The sequence below is a fragment of the Sciurus vulgaris genome (assembly GCF_902686455.1).
Source record: "Sciurus vulgaris genome assembly, chromosome: 4".
Lineage (NCBI taxonomy): Eukaryota > Metazoa > Chordata > Mammalia > Rodentia > Sciuridae > Sciurus > Sciurus vulgaris.
In genome coordinates this window covers 40,563,791-40,584,268 of record NC_136464.1, presented here as the reverse complement: position 1 = coordinate 40,584,268, position 20,478 = coordinate 40,563,791, and the positions used below count along the sequence as shown (strand labels likewise).

The following is a 20,478-nucleotide window of genomic DNA, read 5'->3' as shown; positions in this document are numbered from 1 at the left end:
TAAATTCTCCCACAGGTAAAAAAGAAACTCTCTGAACTTGAGAAAGTTCGGAGGACAAAATGACAAATATTTGTTATTAAAATGACCTTAGGGTTGTAGTCAATACACTCAGAGTTAATAGATTTGTTCAATCTAGTAAGTTAATAAAACAACTGAAGTAGATGTTATATTATCTAACCGTAAGTGACACATTTGAAAGAAGTTAGACAGACATGAAGGTATGTTTGAACCTAGGGTCAGGGTTTTAAAACTAATTCCATATGATGAGCATTAATTTAGAATCTGCCATTATATCCACAATTACACAAAAAGAATGGGGCAGGAGGGTTTAGGATTTCTGTCGGTGGAAAGACAGTATCCCTAATCTTTCATACTGGCCCCATACTTCTGATGGATAAGAAACTGCATAAAACTTATTGATTATCAGAACTTTCTCAGGATGGTAACTGCTATAGACAGTATTTTTCTATCCCGTCCCAAATCCATATGTGGAAATCCTAACTTCTAGTCTAGTGGCTTTAGTAGGTGGGACTTTGGGCAGGTGATTAGGTCAGAAGGGTAGAGTCCTCAAGAATGGGACTCGTGTCCTAATAAAAGGACACTGTGAGCTCTTGCCTCCTCTGCCATGTGAGGTCATAGGAGATGACCCTCCATGAACCAGGAGAAGGGCCCTCACCTCACCAGACCCTAAACTGATTTTGCCTTGACCTCAGATCTCAGCCTCTAGACTGTAAGAAATAAATTTCTGTTGTTTATAAGCCACACATTTTATATTTCACTGTAGCAGCCATAGCACACCAAGACAGTTACTTCAACTTACCCTGAGGGTAAAGTCATTTCATCCTATCAAGCAATGCCATCTGAACAGGGTGACCCAGGTGTTCTTAAGGCAAATGGTTTTGCCATCCTGGAAAATGAATATAGAACATAAATCAAACTGGTAGACTTACCACCTGCATACTGTGTTTAAACATTAGAATTTCATCAGTGGGATAGTCTCCCAACACTTGAATATAAAGTGCTCTCTGTGTTCAAGAGATTCTGACATGTAAGCCTTCTGATTCTTAATAAACTATGTAATTGGTTTTAGAGTTTTGGGTCCAAGTTAAATGTTATAGAATAATTTTCTAAAATACATAAACTGTATTGAGAGACTTAAGTCAATTTGAGATTAACTGTAAGTTAATTTATTAGGCAGGTTAAGTATTTGGGGAAAGCTTACTAGGCCTGAAAATTTTGAAGTATTTAATAGGATAATTCATAATAGTTATAAATGCATTGAAAATATTTATTTTTTGCATTAAAATATTTAAATAATTTATTAAGATTGTAAATAATATGTTTTGAGTGGAGATAGTCGAAGTCTTTTCCAGAAGTAACAGTTCTTATTTAATTTAATTTTAATTTTAATTTTTTTTGATACTGGAGATTGAACCCAGGGGTACTTTACCACTGAGCTACATCCCCAGCCCTTTATTTTATTTTGAGACAGGGACTTGCCAGGTTGCTGATGCTGGCCTCAAACTTACAATCCTTCTGCCTGCATTTCCCAAGTTGCTGGGATTATAGGCATGTGCCACAGCACCTGGATGATTTCATTCTTAAATTGACAGGATCGATAAAAGTGATAAAGGTTTGAAGAAAATGGTTTCTAAATTTTCACTTTAATAAACTGAATTTTAATTTAAAATCCAAGCATCTTTAACTAGCTTATCTAAATTTAAAAACTCCTCCAGGAAGACCAAAAATGGGGGTCAAAGACCAAATTTTCAATGTGATAAGCATTGGGATTTTGAGTCAGAAACAATTAAAACTGGTATCAGAGTAATATCAAACATGACTGAATTGAACTTTCTCAAGTTGTAGAAACAAATGATTAGCAGTGTTCAGTAGAATGCAAAAGCAAGAAAGCAAATAAGAGACCCTTCATTTAAACATACACTGGCAAACGTTATCAATTTAAAGGGCAAGCAACCAGCTAGGGATAAATTTTTTTACCAACTAAAAAATGATGAAAGGTCAGGCTCTCCTCATCAAGACTAAATACCCTAAAACTTTGGAAAGAAAAAAATATCAGGTAAACCTACCGTTATTTATGGGGACAACAGAAGAAGAACTTAATTTTACAAGGACTGAAAAACTATAACATCTACATAACCTGTTTAGAGAAAGAAAGGCTTCAAAAAGTGGACTTTTAATGGCAAAGAGATTATCAAAGTAAAGAACTTGAGAATAAGAATGAGAAGATACAAACTCATGACAAGTTTCCTTAAAACTCCAAATTCAAGACCCTGCTAGACAGATTTTAAACATTTCTGAGCTGTTTCACTTCTACCTTTATTTTCTTCTCAGTACTGATAAATGTGTTTTTTCTGGCAGCATATTCTTTATTCCATTAACTAGGTGGAATCACTGACCATTTTTTGGAGTAAAAGTTATAATAATTCTACTGTTTATATTCTATTAAGTAGCTGAACCTCAGTAATGACTTTGGTTTTATAACTTCAGGTATTGTTTGTATGGATTACAAAGAAGAGATGCATAATAACCATTTTAATTCTCAAGGAACTTGAAAAAATTATTATTTTTTATAATAAAATGTAATACGAAGTGAGTTGAGTCATTGATATTCCTATTTCCCTTTTTTGGAAAGAAACTAATAAACCATTTGAAGACAAATATTATGTTTTATAAGCTCTTTTTCATAATGTACTCCTTGAAGAATGAAAGAATATATTAGGTAAACCTAAATGATCAGTAAGAGTTCTAAATACATATATAAAGACTATAAGGTAACATGCCGAAATATTAACTGAATTGGGTGTTCTGTGTGATTTGAACTTTTTCCGCAGTTTGTATTATTGAAACTATAATATGCATGCATTGCTTTCATAATGTGAACAAATTTTAATTTAAAAATTGACGTATACAATGTTCAAAATATAAGATAGTCATACTTGCATAAAATATACACATTCAGTGGGAGTTAACCAAAACAGCTACACAATTTGAGTAATACACTGACATAGTATTAGAAAATAACCCAGATTAAAAAACAAAGGTTCACAAATCCATAATAACATCAGCAAATGATTAAATAAATTAATAAATAGGGGGAAAGAGACAGATTTCCCATGGAGAAAAATTTCAAATAATTGTAGATGCTTCCCATTCCTTAAAGGTGGGCTGTGCGTAGTAACTTCCTTCCAAAGACTACAGTATGGAGATGAGGAAAGTAAACTTCATAGAAGAATATGAGAAAAATATCAAATTCCAGTTGAGAGATTTTCTACAAAATATTCCTGACCAGTATTTTCAAACTGTCAGGGTCATCAAAAACAAGGAACATCTGAGAAATTGTCACAGCCTTGGGGATCCTAAGAAGATATAACAACAAAGTAAAATATGGTATCCTAGGTGGGGTCCTCCAAGAGAATACAGAGATTAGAAAAACCCTAGGGAAATCTGTATAGAGTATGGGCTTTTGTTAATAATAATAATGCACCAACATTGATTCATTATTTGTAACAAATCTACCAAATTAATGTAAGATGTTACTAATAGAAGAAACTGGATGCCAGAAACATGGGAATGCTCTGTACTATCTTCCCAATTTTTCTGTAAATCTAAAACTTTTCTAACATACAAAGTCTATAACAAATGCTCCATTGCTTTTGAAACACGAAATTTATAAAAATAGATGCATTCCATCAACAACTCTGATGGAAGTCCAAGGTCAACTGGCTAAGTTGAGGAGAACTTTCATGTGCTGATGTGAATCACTCCACAGAGGCACTGCTCCCAAGCTACCATGCACTAAGTCAGGCGCTTCAAGTCTTAAGTTCCAAAAAGCTTTTCTGAACTTGCGACATAAATGCCTTCTTGAGGATTCACGCTTATATGTTTGAAAGAAAGTCTAGAGGGAAGTGAGGAAGAGGAGGCGGTAGAATAGGGATTTAGACTATTTCTTCCCTTGGTTCTCTGGATGGTGCATTCAACCTGTTCAACAATTTGATTTGGTTCAACTGCAGTTAGATCCTCACTTTCCCCTTTATATTAAAGAGGTTTGTAACTTTCTGCCCAAGCTGAACTTTCTGGCCTTCCTCCTCTTTGCTGCGTTGGGTTTAAGTTCTCCTGGGTTTGCCTTTTTTCATTGATGCTGGATGCTGAAGGTTCCTGTGTGGAGGCTGTGGGGATACTATGTGAGTACTGAAACTGGGAAAAAGGTTTATTTCTGTTGAAATAAATTTAAATATAATATAAAACTATATATGTGTTTCACACTTCCACACTGTGAATATAATCCATTTGCTATGCAATAATAAAATATTCATGTATTCCTTAACTAAGTATAACAAATACCAGCAATTTCTCTTATTTATTTCAGAGTTTTAACAAAATAAAAAAAAATTAAACATAGTCCCAGAAAAAAAAAAAAAAAGCCATAAGATACACAAAAACACCCATTCTAAGAATTTATCATTGTGCCTTGAATCAAGTAGGAAGTTAAGATTTATAGCCTCAGGAAAAGCAAGATGAATCTATTACAGTATAAAACTCTCAGAAATAGGAACTTAAGAGAAATCTGTACACTTAAGAGGAAAGGAAAATATCACATGAGTTTCCTCTTGCAGTGTCAGGAAATGATTTATGAAAGAACACAGAAAGACTAAAAGCACATCCTTGGATGTACCTTTCCTGGAAAAACACAATCATGATCTGTATACCTGGGCATAACACACACATTCCCCAGTGTTTTCTTATTTTCTTTCTTCCTGGAACTTCTAAAATTTCCAAGAGGTCAAATTTGCTTCTAATTCTTTCTGGTTCATTGTATCTAAATGGCCCTCGTTTTATCATTTATAACCACAGTTGTTGATTTAGACAGTTAAAAGATCTATCACATAACTCCACAACACAGTTAGATTTTGTCACAAATCATTTTACAATTTCACATCTTATTTCCCCAACTGTGTTGCAAATTCTTTGATAAGATCTTGTGTATTACTCTGATTTTGGATATCAGGACTCACTGATTTAAGAAGTGGTGCACACTGTAAATCTTCTATAAAAACATTTCATTGAATGAACTGCTACTTTTAATGTATATAATCAGTGGGACTTTTTTTTTTTTTTTACTTTCAGTATTAGCTAAGAGAAAATTCTCTGTATTCTTAAAACCATCTCAAAATCCCTTTAATGTCCAAACCAGCAACATTGCCATTTTTATTCGAAAATTTACCATGTACTCTTTGAAATAACATGCATTTAGTTTAGGTAGTGCATTGTAAATTACATTTCCACGTTTATATTTTTTGTAGTCATATCGTGAGCAATTTGACAACAAATCCCATAAAATGAATTCTGATTCAGAGGCCTGACTTGGAACTGTGGTTCAGTCACTGACTGGTTAGGGGCCCTGACACCAGACCATGCATGTGCGCTATAGATGTTTGTGGGGTAAAATAATAAATAAATCGATACTTAAATCTTCTATATCTCAGTGTCTTTATCTACTAAAAGAAGTTGCAATTATATACAAACTGTTGCAAGGACTAAAAGGCATAATGTATGACATATAATAATCTATAAGGTAAAATGTTGATTTCAGGACATGTCATAGGAATTTGCCTGCCTTTTGATTTCTCTTAGATTTATTGCATTGGGATTCCAAAGACATCTTTTTTTTCTCTTTAAAATAAAATAAAACTTTTTTTTCTTTTATTTCTCTTCTCACTATACCCCGTTTATTGTTGTCTGTTGGTGTGTTCACCACTTCATCGTTAATGTTCTTCTCTAGATAACCAACCACTCTGTGTATTTTTCACCTCTGTGAACCACGTGCATCTTGCACAGAACCTGCCTACTCACTTGGACCTTTGAAGATAACTACATTGAGACTGCATAAACATAGGCTGCATTCCTAAGTCACTGGTGTGAGTCAATCTCAGGAAAAAAGGAAATAATTTCTGTTGCCACCCCACCCCACACCAAATGGCAAGATAAGGAGAGTGAATTTTACTTTCCTTTGTGGGGGGTATTGAAGGGACACTGGCAGAAGCTGGTGGGAAATTCCTAGGAAGTGCATTGGTTCCTTAGGGAGGTCTATTAACTTTTTCAGGACAAAAGGACTTCTTCCTTAAGAGCCTTCTTAAGAAGTTTTGTTTATATTCAAAGTACATACAAATTTTCAAGTACATAAGGCCACTGAAGGAAATTGTTAAAATTTCAGATTTTTCAGTCTCCACCTACAGGGAGATTCACTTGTTAGGGGTAGTGCCTAGGAATCTGCATTTAACAATCACAACTTTCCCCTCTCCCCTTTTTATTGATGCAAATGGTCCTCTGACTGCAATTCAGGAAGGACTGTTAGGTTACCAAGAACTGGTCAGCACCCTCCATGGCAAGGTCAAATTCATCCAGAAGTCAAATATAATACTAATCAGGCTGGCAGAATGATAGCTTTCTTGCTCAGTTGGTTTCTTTGGAAACATTAATTCTAGTAGAACCAAAAGCAATCAATAGATTTAGCCATCTGGATCTTCAGTGGTTTAGAAGAGGATTCAAGATCACCAAAATTATTGTGCCCAATTTTAGATGACTCACTGTAAGAGTGTTCTAAAATATTTTCAGAAAAAGCAAATCCAGATTTAACAAAACAGACATAAAGACCAATGGGAATAGAACAGAAGACAGAGACAAACCCAAATAAAGTCATCTCATTAGACAAAGGAGACAAAGACATACCTTGGAGAAAAGAGCTTCTTCAGCAAATGGTTCTGGGAAAACTGGAAATCCCTATATAGTAGAATGAAATTTAACCCCTATCTCTCACCCTGCACAAAACTCAAAGTGGATCAAAGACCTAGAAATTAGACCAGAAATGCTACATCTGCAAGAAGAAAATGTAGGCCCAACACTCCAACATATTGGCTCAGGAATTGAATTCCTTAACAAGATTCCTAAAACATAAGAAGTAAAATAAAAAATCAATTGATGGGATGGTATCAGATTAAAAAGCTTCTTTATAGCAAAGGAGACAATTAAAAGCATGAAGAGAGACCCTACAGAATGGGAGAAAGTCTTTGCCACTTGAAGCTCAGATAGTGTGTTAATATCCAAGATATACAAAGAACTCAAAAATCTTAACACCAGAGTTCCGGCAGAGAGCGTGGTGAGAAACGGAGTGCGGCCTGCTCTCCGGGCCCTCTGGGGCCCTCCGGCCTTAGGCCGGCGGGTGAGCTGGGGGGCCCGGGGACAGGCCGCGGCCTCTTTCCTGCAGACTTCGGAGCTCCCGCTGCGACTGTCCACTGGCTGGCCCTGCCTGTGAAGGACCTGCGAGCCTCTTCCCCTGGCTGGATGACCCGATGGCGGCGGCGACCTGTCGGATCCCGGACCCCGGACCCCGCGGGCGGTCGGGTCTCGGGGCCCAGCCCTGTTCATCCCAGCCGAAGCCGCCGCAGAGCTCGTGGCGCCTTTGGGTGGCGGCTGGCGTGGCGGGGCGAGAAGAATGGCGGCCGCCCGGGGCTTCGAGGGCCCTCGGAGGAGAGTACCCGAAAGCTCGTTCAGCCCTGCGTTGGACAGAGGAGCTGTGCAGATGAGGGCCCTCCGCGACTGCGCGGGGCGGCTCCTCGAGACCGCGCCTGGTCGGGACAGGCGAACAAAGGCCTTAACCGCCCCGGAAGGTAAGTGAAGCCCCCGACGACGACAACGGGTGGAACGGTTAGCGGCCTGGGCGGTTGGTGTGCGTTCTCCCGGAGAGAAGCGGTCGTCAGGTGCATGGCCGCCACCCTGGGGAGATGTCCTGGCCGTGTAGAAGGCCTGTGTATATAATATGAAAAAGCTGCTGTCAACTTGCCCCATCCTGTTACAACGTGTGCTGCGTCTGGACATCTCAATGTGAAGAGGTTGCCGAGGTCTGATGGTTAGAAAATAACGTCTTGCAAATGGCCTTTTGTTTTTAAAAATCGGAAATGTCTCCTGCAAGTGGCTTTGGAATGGATTCCTTAGCCCATCTCTGGAGCTGCGCGTGTCCACGCTTGTTAAGGGGGTTAGAGGATGTGGAGAAGACTGACCGTGAGGTGGAGGAGGTCCTGTGCAGACTGGTTTTATGTAAAAGACATTTTCCTCTTGTAACCATTGTTTTGTGTGTGCATTTTATTCCTCATTACTGTGTAGATAGTTGAAAATGATGAGTACTTCTTTGGAAATACCTAGGCTTTCTAGATGTTCTAAAGTGCCTGATATATGGTAAAAGTAGAAGTGGTAACATACAACACGTTTTGTACATTTCTTTTTGTTAAAATTCTTATGAAATTTTTTTTGGGGGGGCAGTAGCCAAACCCCCTTTTGAGTCATACAGAGTTGTGTGCTGGTCCTTGGGTGTGCCTACAGTGAGCTAAGACTTGTACCTTATGTCTATGGGTTTTGTTTTACTTTGCTGTGTATATAGTGTATATAAAGGACAAATGAATCCTAATCTGCATCTAGTCTGTCTAGATGTTAAAGAGGTTGCCAGTGTATGACAAAAGTAGAATTAGTAAACAAATTTTGTATGTTTTGTGTTAAAATTCCTAGGAAGGATTGTCTTCTGAAAATTTTGAGCATTATAGCCCACTGGGTCAGTGACAGGCCAGAATGCTCATATTTTGAAGACATTTTAAAATTAGAACTATTGTTACATGTGTGCAGTTTATTCAAGACTGTCCTGTACATAGTGGACAAACTGAGTCCTTACTTGAAACATCTAGCCTGGCTAGATGTCTAGAAGTGCCCGATGTATGTTAAATGTAGAGATAGTAAAATATCACTTTGTAAATATCTTTTTGCTAAAATTCATATGAAATAGTCTTTTGGGGAAGGGAACTGTTAAACCATCTCTGTGAGCAGTATAGTACTGTCTGCACCTGTTCGGTGATGTGGAGGAGGTGGGAGAGAAGCAATTGCAAAAGGTAATATGTTAGTGTGTTCATACTTGGGACATTTTCAGACATCAATTTTCTTTGTTTCATGCATTTCGTTTTGCTGTGTATATAGTGTATATAATGGGCAAATGAGTCCCAGTTTTGCAACATCTAGTCTCTAGATGTTAAAGAGGTTGCCAGTGTATGACCAAGTAGTTAGTAAAATTAGCACATTTTGCACACTTTGTGTTGAAATTCATAGGGAAGCTTGTCCTCTGTGAATGACTTTTGAATATGAATTTGTTCAGCCATCTCTAAGCGTTACATATGCCTGTAATTGTCCACTGGACTGAAAGATAGAGGGATGTGAGGATAGAAAGGTTCAAGGACAAAATGGTCATATTAGAAAATACCTCAGATTCTAACCATTGCTACGTGTGCAATTTTATTTACCAGTGCTGTGTGCATAGTGGACAGGTTATTATGTGGAATATCTAGTCCTTCTATTTATTTAGAAGTGCTTGATATATTTAAAAGTAGAAGTGGTAGAATTAAAACTTTGTAAATAGCTTTTAAAAAGTGATGGGAAATACTGTTTGGGATTGTTAAGCCACCTCTGAACAGAATACTGTCTGTACTTGTTCACTGGATTGAGGCAGGTGGGAGGGAAGAAGTTGCAAGGGTGTTTTGGTAAGAGTGTGCTAGAAAACTTCAGCTTACCCATTGCCCTGTGATGTGCATTTCATTTAACTTTGCCGTGCTGTATATATTGTATATATACTGGACAAAGGAGTCCTAATTTAATAATATCTAGTCTCTAGATATTAAAGAGGTTGCCAATGTATGACAAAAGTAGAGTTAGTAAACTAACACATTTTGTACACTTTGTGTTAAAATTCATAGAAAGGCAGTCTTCTGAAAAGGACTTTTGGAAGTGAAATTGTAACATATCATGTGACACTCATGTGGCACATGTGACATAGGAGAAAGAAGTGGAAGAAATGAAGGATACTAGGCCAGAGTGATCCTACTTAGAAGACACTTTCAGATATAACCATTGTTACATGTGTGTAGTTTATTTAACACTACTATGTACATAGTGGACAAACTTAAGTCCTTATTTGAAACATCTAGTCTTTCTAGATGTTTAGAAGTGCACAAAGTATGTTAAAAGTAGAGGTAGTGAATAAAACATTTTGTAGGTATCTACAAAATGAAAATAAACTGTCTTTTAGAAATGGAATGATCAAAACAGTTCTATGAGCAGTACACATTGTATTTGTGCTGTTCAGGGAGGAAGAAGGAAAAGAAAATGCAAAGGGCTTTATACCAACGTATTTTTTGTGAAGCAAGATTGACCATTGTCTCCTATATCTGAGTTTTGTTTTACTATGTAAATAGTGTATATAAAGGACACAAGTCCTAATTTACATCTAGTCTATCTAGATGTTAAAGAGGTTGCCAGTGTATGACAAGTAGAGTTAGTAAACTAACACATTGAGTACACTTCATGTTAAATTCATAGGAAAGACTGTTCTTAAAACCACTTAGGAAGTGAAATTGTTAGTCATCTCTCAACATTACAGATGCATATATCTGACCCCTGTGTTGTTAAGAGACTAGAAGGGGAAGGGTTCTAGGCCAGAATGTTCTTGTTTGGAAGACACTTTCAAATTCTAGCCTTTAAAAAGATGGGTTTTGCTTCAGAGTGTAGCCTTTGTTCAGTAAGTTGCAGTTTATTCAGTGCTACTGTATGTATAGTTTAAAACTTAGGTCCTTGTTGGAAACATCTAGTGTTTCTAGATGTTTAAAGGTGCACAACACATGGTAAAAGTTGAGGACTAAAGTAATGCCTTTTAAGTATTTCTTGTTAGTATATAGGAATGGTTGCCATGTAGAAGAATGGAATTGTTGAATTTGATGTCTTGGAGAATACGTGGAAGATTCACTGGGTGGTGGGTGGGGGAATGAGAAAGTATGCATAGAGAAGCACTCTGTGCCCTTAGATTAGTTCCGATTGTCTAGCCATTGTTATATGTGCATTTTAGTTAGTATTGCTGGGTATTAAAGGATAAGTCCTAATGCCCAAAGTTTGTTAGAAGTAGCAAAATAATCCCTATATAAATATCCTTGTTAGTTTTTAGGAAGAACTGTCTTCTGGGAATGACCCTTGTTAATCCACCTCTTGGAGCTAGGGGTAGTCCTGAATTTAGTCACTGAAATGGTGCTGAGGGAGAAGAGGAAGGGTGAGGGGACGTGCTCTTTGCTAATAGCTCCATATCTGGAAGGCAGGTTTAGATTATAACCATAGATCTATATGCATTTTGGTAAAGTCCTTGTGTTTATTGTGCACAAAGTTCATACTTTATTTCACAACATCTAATGTCCTGAGGGTAACAGTGAATCATAAAAAGTAGAGCTAGTCAATTAGCCAATTTGTAAATAACTTATAATTGATAGAAAAGATGCATCTGGGACATGGAATTGCTTTGTCTCTGGGCTATGTGTATCAGGACTTGCTCGTTAGGCTGGCAGCAAAGGGGCACAGGGGCGCACACAGGGAAAGACAGGAGCAAGTGCTCAAGGATTGACATTTCCATGTGAGCCACTGGTGTGTGCATCTTCTGGCTGTAGTATAGGAATACTTTAATTTACTGGGAACATGCATTCTTGCTAATACTTTAGTAGAAATCTGGTAATGAAACAAGCTTGGTGTATCCTGTTGCTTTGTCTCATTTTAAATGCATTACGGGAATGCATTATTTTAGTTGTAACTCTGCAAATATGTCTATCCTAGAGGCCTGTTGCCATTTATGTCTTAAGTGAAATTTTTGTCCCCAAAAAAGGATAACAGATTGAGTTGGTATAGTGTATTCTTGGTTATCAAAAATACTCATGTAGCTTTGGGATTTTGAATTGATGAATATGCATGATGTGTGGAAAAGCATGATACACACTACAATCTCAATCACAAAATGGGATATTGTGTATGTATATGCACGACCTGGAGGGACACGTCCAACTAAGCTGCTTGTGACTGGATGACTTTGTTCTTTGCTTGTGTTTTTGTTTTTCCTGTAATGCACACATTAACATTTAAAAAATAAATGCTATTTAAAAAAAAATCTTAACACCAAAAACAAACAAATAACTCAAACAGTAAATGGGCAGAGGAATGGAACAGACACTTCTCAAAAGGAGAAATACAAACTGTCAACAAATATCTGGAAAAAACAATTCAACATTGCTAGCAATTACAGAAATGCAAATTAAAACCACACTGACATTTCATCTTACTGCAGTCAGAATGGCAATTATCAAGAATACAAGTAACAATACATATTGGTGAGGATGTGGGGAAAAAGGTACACTCATACATTGCTGGAGGGATTGCAAATTGGTGCAACCACTCTGGAAAGCAGTATGCAGATTCCTCAGGAAACTTGGAATAGAACCACCATTTGAACCAGTTATCCCACTCTTTGGCATATATCCAAAGGGTTTAAAATCAGCATGCTATAGGGACACAGTCACATCAATGTTTATAGCAGCACACTTCATAATAGCTAAACTATGGAGCCAACCTAAGTGCCCTTCAACAGATGAATGAATAAAGAAAATGTGCCATATATACACAATGGAGTATTACTCAGCCATAAAGAAGAATGACTTTACATCCTTTTCTGGTAAATGGATGGATATGGAGACTATCATGCTAAGTGAAATAAGCCAACCTCCCCCAGGAAAAAACCCACAATGGTCAAACGTTTTCTCTGATATGTGGAAGCTAACCCACAATAAGGTGGGGGACAAGAATAGAAGTTCAGTGGAGTAGACAAAGGGGAATGAAGGGAAGGGAGGGGGATAGAAAAGGGAAAGTCGGTGGAATGAATTTGAAATAACTTTCTTATGTACATATATGAATACACCACAGTGAATCTTACCATTGTGCACATCCAAAAGAAATTAATTAAAAAAAACAACTATGGGCAAATGGCAGAAAGATCAATAGAGGGAAGGAGGAAGTGTGGGAGGAAATGGGAAGAAGGGGTACTGGGGTCTACTTTAGAACAAGATGTATTCCATGCTTGTCTAATTATGTCAAAGTGGATTCCACTGTCATCTATCCAGAAAGAACCAATTAAAAAAAAAAAAGATAGTGAAGGATCTAAAAACCATGTATAAAGAGGATGAAAGATAGACTCTGGAGACCATGGGGGAAAGCACCATCTTCATATAATTGAATGTTGCCAGCCAGAGCAGCGGGCACTCATCTGTGTGGCTCTAGAAGGCAAAACACATCTCTCTCAGCAATCTCTCCTGATCTGTACCCCTCCACACAGTGCACCCAGCTCAGTGAGTTGTCTCACAAACACCCCAGGATACAAATAAATGACAAATCCACCCAGGAAGGTAGCCCTGTTAAACCTAGTCCCTCTGGCCTTGAAGAAAAAACAGACAAATAATTTTTAGAGCTAATAAGCTCCCATGGAGACCAGCACCACACTCTGTAGCAAGCACAGACACACTTGGTCACAGCAGCCCTACATCTCTGTGGCTCACACCACCCCTCCCCCGACTCCACTTTTCATCATGGAGAAGGGAGGAAAGTCATAAGAAAGAGAGAAGGAGGAAAAGTTCTTGTTCTGTTTTCTGCATATCTAAGCCACGGTCCTTGGGACCAAAGTCTTTGCTCTTGAGGGCTCTTTCCCCAGCTTTGAACCTATGTCCATAAACTACCACCAACATGCCCAGCACCGCTTCTGATTTGTGGTGACCATCTCTCACTGCATGCTTCTCATGACTCCCCTCAACATGGTCCTGGGCCTACCTCATGAACATTTATTTGATTAATCCATCCATAGGACTATACTCTGACCACAGGGCCTCACTCTCTAGAGGTTACAAGAGTATTTTTGCATCATTCTTCTACACAAAAGGCCAGTGATTTTGTTGTCTGCTCAAAGAAGTGAGTCTTTGAGGGCATCTCAGCATAGGCAGGCTAACTTCTGGGTTGCATAGAAGTCTCCTGAGTGAGGAGGAATGGTAGAAGACAGAACATAAGAACTTTGGTTCTCCCACCAAGAAGATTATCCTCCCGGGCTGGGGATATAGCTCAGCTGGTAGAATGCTTGCCTTGCAGGCACAAGGCCCTGGGTTCAATCCCCAGCACCACACACACACACACACACACACACACAAAAAAAAAAAAAAAAAAAAAAAGAAAAGAAAAAAAGAGACTGTGCTCAATCTTGGACTATGCTGCTTCAGCAATCATTTACTTTCCCCAAATTTCCTTTAATATAGGATGAAAATGATAATAAGAATTAGTGAATTGAACCATGCACTACATTTGGCATACTGTCAGGTATAGAGTAAGCACTCACAAGTGTTTACTGGTCTCATTCTTTTCATGATTACGTATGTCCCATTTCACTGTGAGTCATAGGACTAGCAACATATCTGATAGTACGACCCGCCCAGTATGGATCTTTTTCGGGAAGTCTCTTTACTTCAACATTTCTGCTGGTTGCTGGAAGTCAGGGATCTTGACATTTTGTTTGTTCTTTCTTTTCCCATGGAATACACAGTTTGAGTCTTCTGTGGACAATACAAAAATTGTGGATAATTGGATTTGAGCTTTTCTTATATTTTTAGTTGACTCAATCTTGTTTGAACTACTTGGAAGATCATAGAGATACTAGAACTTGAACATTTGTTTGTTGAAGTTTTGCTTAATCCTCTTGGAGAACTACAGCGACAGACAAATGACTCCAGATTAGGAAGGTCTCAATCTTTCATAATAGAGATATCATGTCAGTATGTGAATTTGGAATCCCAGTAGCTTTAAACTTTTTTTCTTCTCCTTAGTTTTCTTTTATTTTAGGAATGACTTCATTTGCAAAATTATCAGTATTGTAATAATGCTTATTACTATTGTAAGAAAGCTCAGCCAATTACAGCATATATAAGGTAAAAACAGAAGTTCTGCTTCTTGTGTATTTCCTTTTAAACTTTTCTTTCATATGAAATCACGTATAGAAATAAATAAACACATTTGTTTTTGCAAAGTAATGGGGTAACGTTCTAGACAATGTGGTAGATGCTACTACTTGCCTGTTTCAATATCTATTTTCTTTTCTTATTAATAGAATCTACAATTTTTTCAAAGCAGCCATGTGCCCAATTCAAAAATCTACTTTTCCTGACCTTGATTATAGAGAGGAATTCTCTTGTGATACAATTGTACCTAATGAGATGGAAGCAAAATTCTGCTGAGAATTTCTAAAAGTTTTGCTCTCCTGATGAAGGCATAGTCCCTGCCTCCTCACTTTCTTCTGTCCTGCCTGGAATGAGAATGAAAGCCAGGAGAAGGAGCCCTGTGACATGAGGTGACAGCGATGACCAAAGCTCCCTGTCCAGGACAGCAAAAGGGAGGTGGATCCCTGACAGAGTCGGTAGTGCTCTGTATTAAGTTCTCCTTGAGTTTTTGGCCTTTGATTCTTGTTATGGGAGGAATATAAGTCATATCAGCTTAAAGCAGTGTCACCATTGGATTAAAACTGTGCTGAAATATTGGTCCTTTTAGCCCCATGAATTGGAATCCAGAAGGAAGGGTAAGGGGGCCAACAAGGAGAGGCCCTTGGTTGATTGTTTTGGACCACAAATAGCCTTTGTCTTCCATATTTTATACAAATATTATAATCTTCTATGCATATCATGACCCGAAAAGGAAATTGTATCTTCAGATGTAGATTTTCATAACATCTGATTTGATCCTAATTGTTACATCCATTGGTTCTCATTTTCCTTTTTATGCCAAAGTACCTTGAGTATCCATTCATTTATGTCCCTCTTCAAAACAAAAGTATAGTACTCTAAACCATGGATTTAGTAAGGCGTTCTCAAAGGGTTTTCACTTCCTGTCTCTGTCTCATTCTCTCTCTGTCTCTGTCTCTCATTCTCTCCCTCTTCTCCTCTCCCTTACCCCCATGTTGCTGCACTGAATAGCTCTGTGAATATTTGTACACTTTTATGAATATTCCCTCAGAAAAATTCACAAAACATGAATTTCTTATGGAAGGATATGTGTATCTAAAATGTTAGCTCACAGATGGACATAATCAAATTCCTTTCAAAACTGTGATACCGACATATATTTCTCATGTATAAACTGCCTGTTTTCTCAACCCTAACTCTTATGGAGTATAATCCATCTCTGTAGTTTGTGTAAATCTGAGTTTTCTGCCTTACCTTCTTTGGCCTGGAAGTTGGATGCAAAAATCGAGATGTATGAAATTTTCAAAGCAGTCACATGACTGAGACTTCAGGGAAGTCCTGGAGGGAACCTCACCACGAAGCAATGTCCCTGGATGCCTTCTGTGGCTCTGTATGTACCACTCACTTTTACTCTTTGAGGGGCCTTGGGAAGACACACTTTATATCTCTGGAGAAAATTGTCAAATATGGCTTGCTAGCATGTGGTACTGGTGGGGACAGGAGAAATGGGTGTAGTTTATGTAAATTGGTGTTAACCATTTTAGAAAAGTAATTCGGCAATGTGAATCAAACATCTAACTGTGTATCCACTCTCCATCCCAACATTTTGAAAGGGTCCTAATAGGCATAAAATCACATGTTTATTTACAAGGATGTTTGTTGCAATATTACTCAGAGTAGAAAAAATTCTGGGAAAACAAATAGAAATTATCTTTGTTAAATAGTATATCAGATGCTGGCATATTAGAATAGTATTTACTTAGTCTTTTAAAGTGGCAAATTTAAGTAGAAATTATTAGTTAGCTTTGCCTCATTGTGATCAAAGTACGTGAAAAAGAACAACTTAGAGGAGGAAAAGACTTATTTTGGCTCATGGCTTCAGAGGATTCAGCCCATGGTCAGCTGGCTCCAAGACAGAAGCATCATGGTGGAAGCGTGGGCAGAGGAAAGTTTCTCAGTTCATGGCAGCGAGGGGGCAGAGAGAGAAAAGGAGAGAAAAGGGCCAGGAACAAGATAAGTCCTTCCAGGGCATCCACCCAGCACCTATTTCATCCAACTAGGGCCCTCCTCCAGTAGTTCATCCAATCAATGGATTAATCTAGTCATTGCCTGAAAGCCTCCACTCTGAGCCTGGCTGCACTGGAGAGACCATGTTTTCAACAAATGAGCATTTGAGGGACATTCTAGATCCAAACCATAAAGAAATTTATTTAAGTGAGAAGTATTGTTAAGAGACAAAAGAAGATACAAAAGAATATGTATTATATGATCCCCATTTTAGGATACTTACAGAAGATACACCAAAATATTCATGGCCATTAGAGAAGATGGTTAAGATCATAAATGATCTCTTATTGATTTTATCTGCTCTTATTTGGTAGTTTAAATTTTTGAATTTTGAGTAATAGTTCTGAGAAATACAAGCAGGTTTCAGAGAAAGCCTGTAAGACTTAAGAAACAAAGTACTAAAACTACGTTAATGGATAAAGAGACTCAATATTATAAAATGTCACTTCTTCCCAAATTTGTGTATAAATTTAATGAAAATCCTGTCAAATTTGAAGCAATTTTGTGCATGTTTGTATGTGTGTGTGTGTGTATGTGTGCACATGCAAACGTAAAAATTGATGAGATTCTTCAATTTGTTTCAGAAATATAAAGATTCAAGGACAACTAAGACAATTTTGCAGAAGAAAAACAAACTTTAGTGGCTTACTCTACTAGATATCAAGAATTACTATAAAGCAATTAAACAGTGTCACTATGATACTGAAACAGTTTTAAAACCAGGGAATAGAAAGATACAAGAAAAGACAAATAAGACCAACAGAAGCATGAGGAATCCAGGGAGAGACCTACACACATGGTCACTTGGTTGCAGGGCAGTGAGGAAAGGGAATGGATAGTGTTCTTGATAAATGAGCTAGATCAACTGTGCATCCACATGCAAAAAAAAAAAAAAAAAAAAAAAAAAAAAAAAAAAAAAAAAAAAGAGAGAACCTTCTCCCTGACTTCTCACTGTAGGCAAAAATTAATTCCAGGTGGGCAGATGCTATATTGAAATATGACAAGTGAAATGATGCAGTTTCTAGGTTAAAATTTAGAAGACTGTCTTCATGACCTTGGGACAGAAAAGATGTCATGAATGAAATACTCCAAGAAGCACTAATCATAAAGAAAAAAGATATGTTGGCCCACACTAGAATCATGTCAGTTTTTTAAATGATAACATTAAGTCAGAGATACAACAAGCTACAGAATGAGAGGAAATATTTGCAATACAGATATCCCCCAAAGTTTCAGTTTCATATATATATGGAATAAATGGGGGAAAAAACCAGATAGCATAAAAGAAAAAAGTGGGCAAAAGGCATGAAAAGACACTTTGTGAAAGGAAATGTTCAAATAGCCAATCAATATAGAAGAGGTGTTCACCTTTATAGGTTCAGGTGCCGATTGAAGTCAATTTAAGTAGCATTTCACAATCACAGGAATGGTAAAATAAAAAAGCAGCTCCAGGTGTGGGTGAAAATGTGGATCAACCACAACTCGTCTAGACTCTCGGTGGAGGTATGCATTGGTATAAGTATTTTGAAATGCTATTTGGCTGTATCTAGAAAAGATGAATATGTGCATGCCCTGAAACTCATGCACCAAGAGAAATACTTACATATAGTCACTACAAAACGTGTAAAAATGTACCTGAAATTATGATTTGTAGTAGCCCCAAACTGAAACTAACTCAAACGTCCACCAAGAGTAGATGAATATATAAATTATGACATTTTCACACAATGGCAGTAAACAACACTATGTGAACATGAGTGGTTTTCAAAAATATAATGTTGAGCAAAAGGAGTCAGTATATGCTATGTCAATCCATTAATCGAAAGCTAAGATACAAGAAAAGGCAAACTATGTGTTAAATATCAGCATAGTGGCTGTCCTTGAAAGGGGCAAAAAATAAAAATATTTTATTTCTTGATTTGGGGATTGGCTACATGGCATGCTCATCTGTAAAAATTCATTGACTTAGCCTTTGAATGTGTGTTACACTTTACTAAAGTTTATATTTGAAGAAAAATGCTAAGGAAACAATTAGTATGCTTATATCAAGTTACCCGGTAGAAGAGTGAATGAAAACATGACATTTTTTTTTTTTTAAGTACAAAGTCAATGTGGTTGCTAAGAAACTGGACTTGCCTCAAGCTTCTGTATGTGTTGAAGTCTTGAGACGTAGGCAGGACACGGGTTCCAAACACGTTTCATTCTTTGAATTTCCTGATCTCTGACTTGGCCCTTCCAGTAAGCCTTTCCCTTGACCCCTCTTGGTGGCTGTCCGATCTGGGTGCTCCCATCCTCAGCTTCCTGCCTGACTCCAACTTGGCTCAGCTCCAGTTCGGGACTCCAGGTCCAGGCCCCCTGTGCTGACCTTCTGCCTGAAGTGACCCATGGCTTCAGCTCCTCCATGTTTGTCCGGCATCAGCAGTCTCTGATAAGTTTCCAACTTGGGCTAATGAAATCACTGATAGGAAAAATAAAAAAATATGAGTGAAGATTTATTTTGTAGACAACAGTAGTTTTTCCTTTCCATTCTTGATTTTATAAGGCTACCAGAAACAAAAAGCACAGATTATGCAGCCTAGAAAAAAAAAAAAAAAAGACAGATAACAAGAGTTATAAACTCAAATGCCCCAAAGGCCAAGCAGAATAAAAAAGATTAAATTTTCATGAAAAATTAATTTTTCTATTAAAAGAAATACATGTGTTTTTTTCTATTTTTCTTAAGTTATACAACTCTCGGCCTAAATTTATGAAACAGAGAAATAGTGTTTCCTATATATATGAATATTAACAGTACAAATAAAATTATTCATGGCATTTCCTTTTAGGGCTGCAGGGACTATAGTAAGGTATAGAGCCCATGCCTTGTCTAGAGCAGGTAGCTGCTATTCTGCTGCACCTGTGCACCTGTGTGATAGATGCTATGGAGGCATACAGAGCTAATACAAGAAGAGATAGAACCCGTATTTTTAGGTAAAATCTCCTGACTTGTATATTTGACCTAACACTTTATAAGATTGTGAAAGTCAAATAAAACATGTTTGAGGTTGGATTTGGCTCATAGGCCATTAGTCTGTAACTTCCTGGAAGTTGCATATTCAAGATCTCTTCATTAAGGAAATTGCAGAGGAATACCACTGATGAAAATCCTAGTGTGGTGCACAAGTCTTAGACCAGTCAAGGAAGAATCAATGTCAGCCACCTTTTCTTAATTGAGCCATGGAACCAGGTTTATGTAGGCAGGCCCAGTTGTTCATTTATTCAAAACTCCAATAAGCATTTATTGAGTAGCTGCTCTCCAGATGTACTTCGATTTATTACCAAATTATTTAATTATTTTCAGTGGGCAACCAAGTGGGAGCAAATTCACAAACCAAGGACACTTTTGCTGGAATGACAGGCCTGGACTTAAGATTCAGAACTATGTCTCCTCTCTGGGAAAACTTTCTGGCCTCCATTTTCATGTAGTTACTCAGGGATTAGTTGTGGAATCCAGAGGGAAATTAAAAGC

The 20,478-nt window shown here is 37.6% G+C and overlaps 1 pseudogene across 1 annotated transcript in view; it reads left to right on the top strand.

The window, feature by feature from the left end:
• The first annotated feature begins 7,973 nt into the window (after positions 1-7,973).
• LOC306660210 (G2/mitotic-specific cyclin-B2-like) overlaps positions 7,974-20,478 on the top strand; it is a 155,453-nt pseudogene continuing 142,948 nt past the window's right edge. The window contains exon 1 of the transcript in view: positions 7,974-8,076. The product of the transcript in view is annotated as a G2/mitotic-specific cyclin-B2-like (transcript). The remainder of the gene's footprint in view (positions 8,077-20,478) is intronic.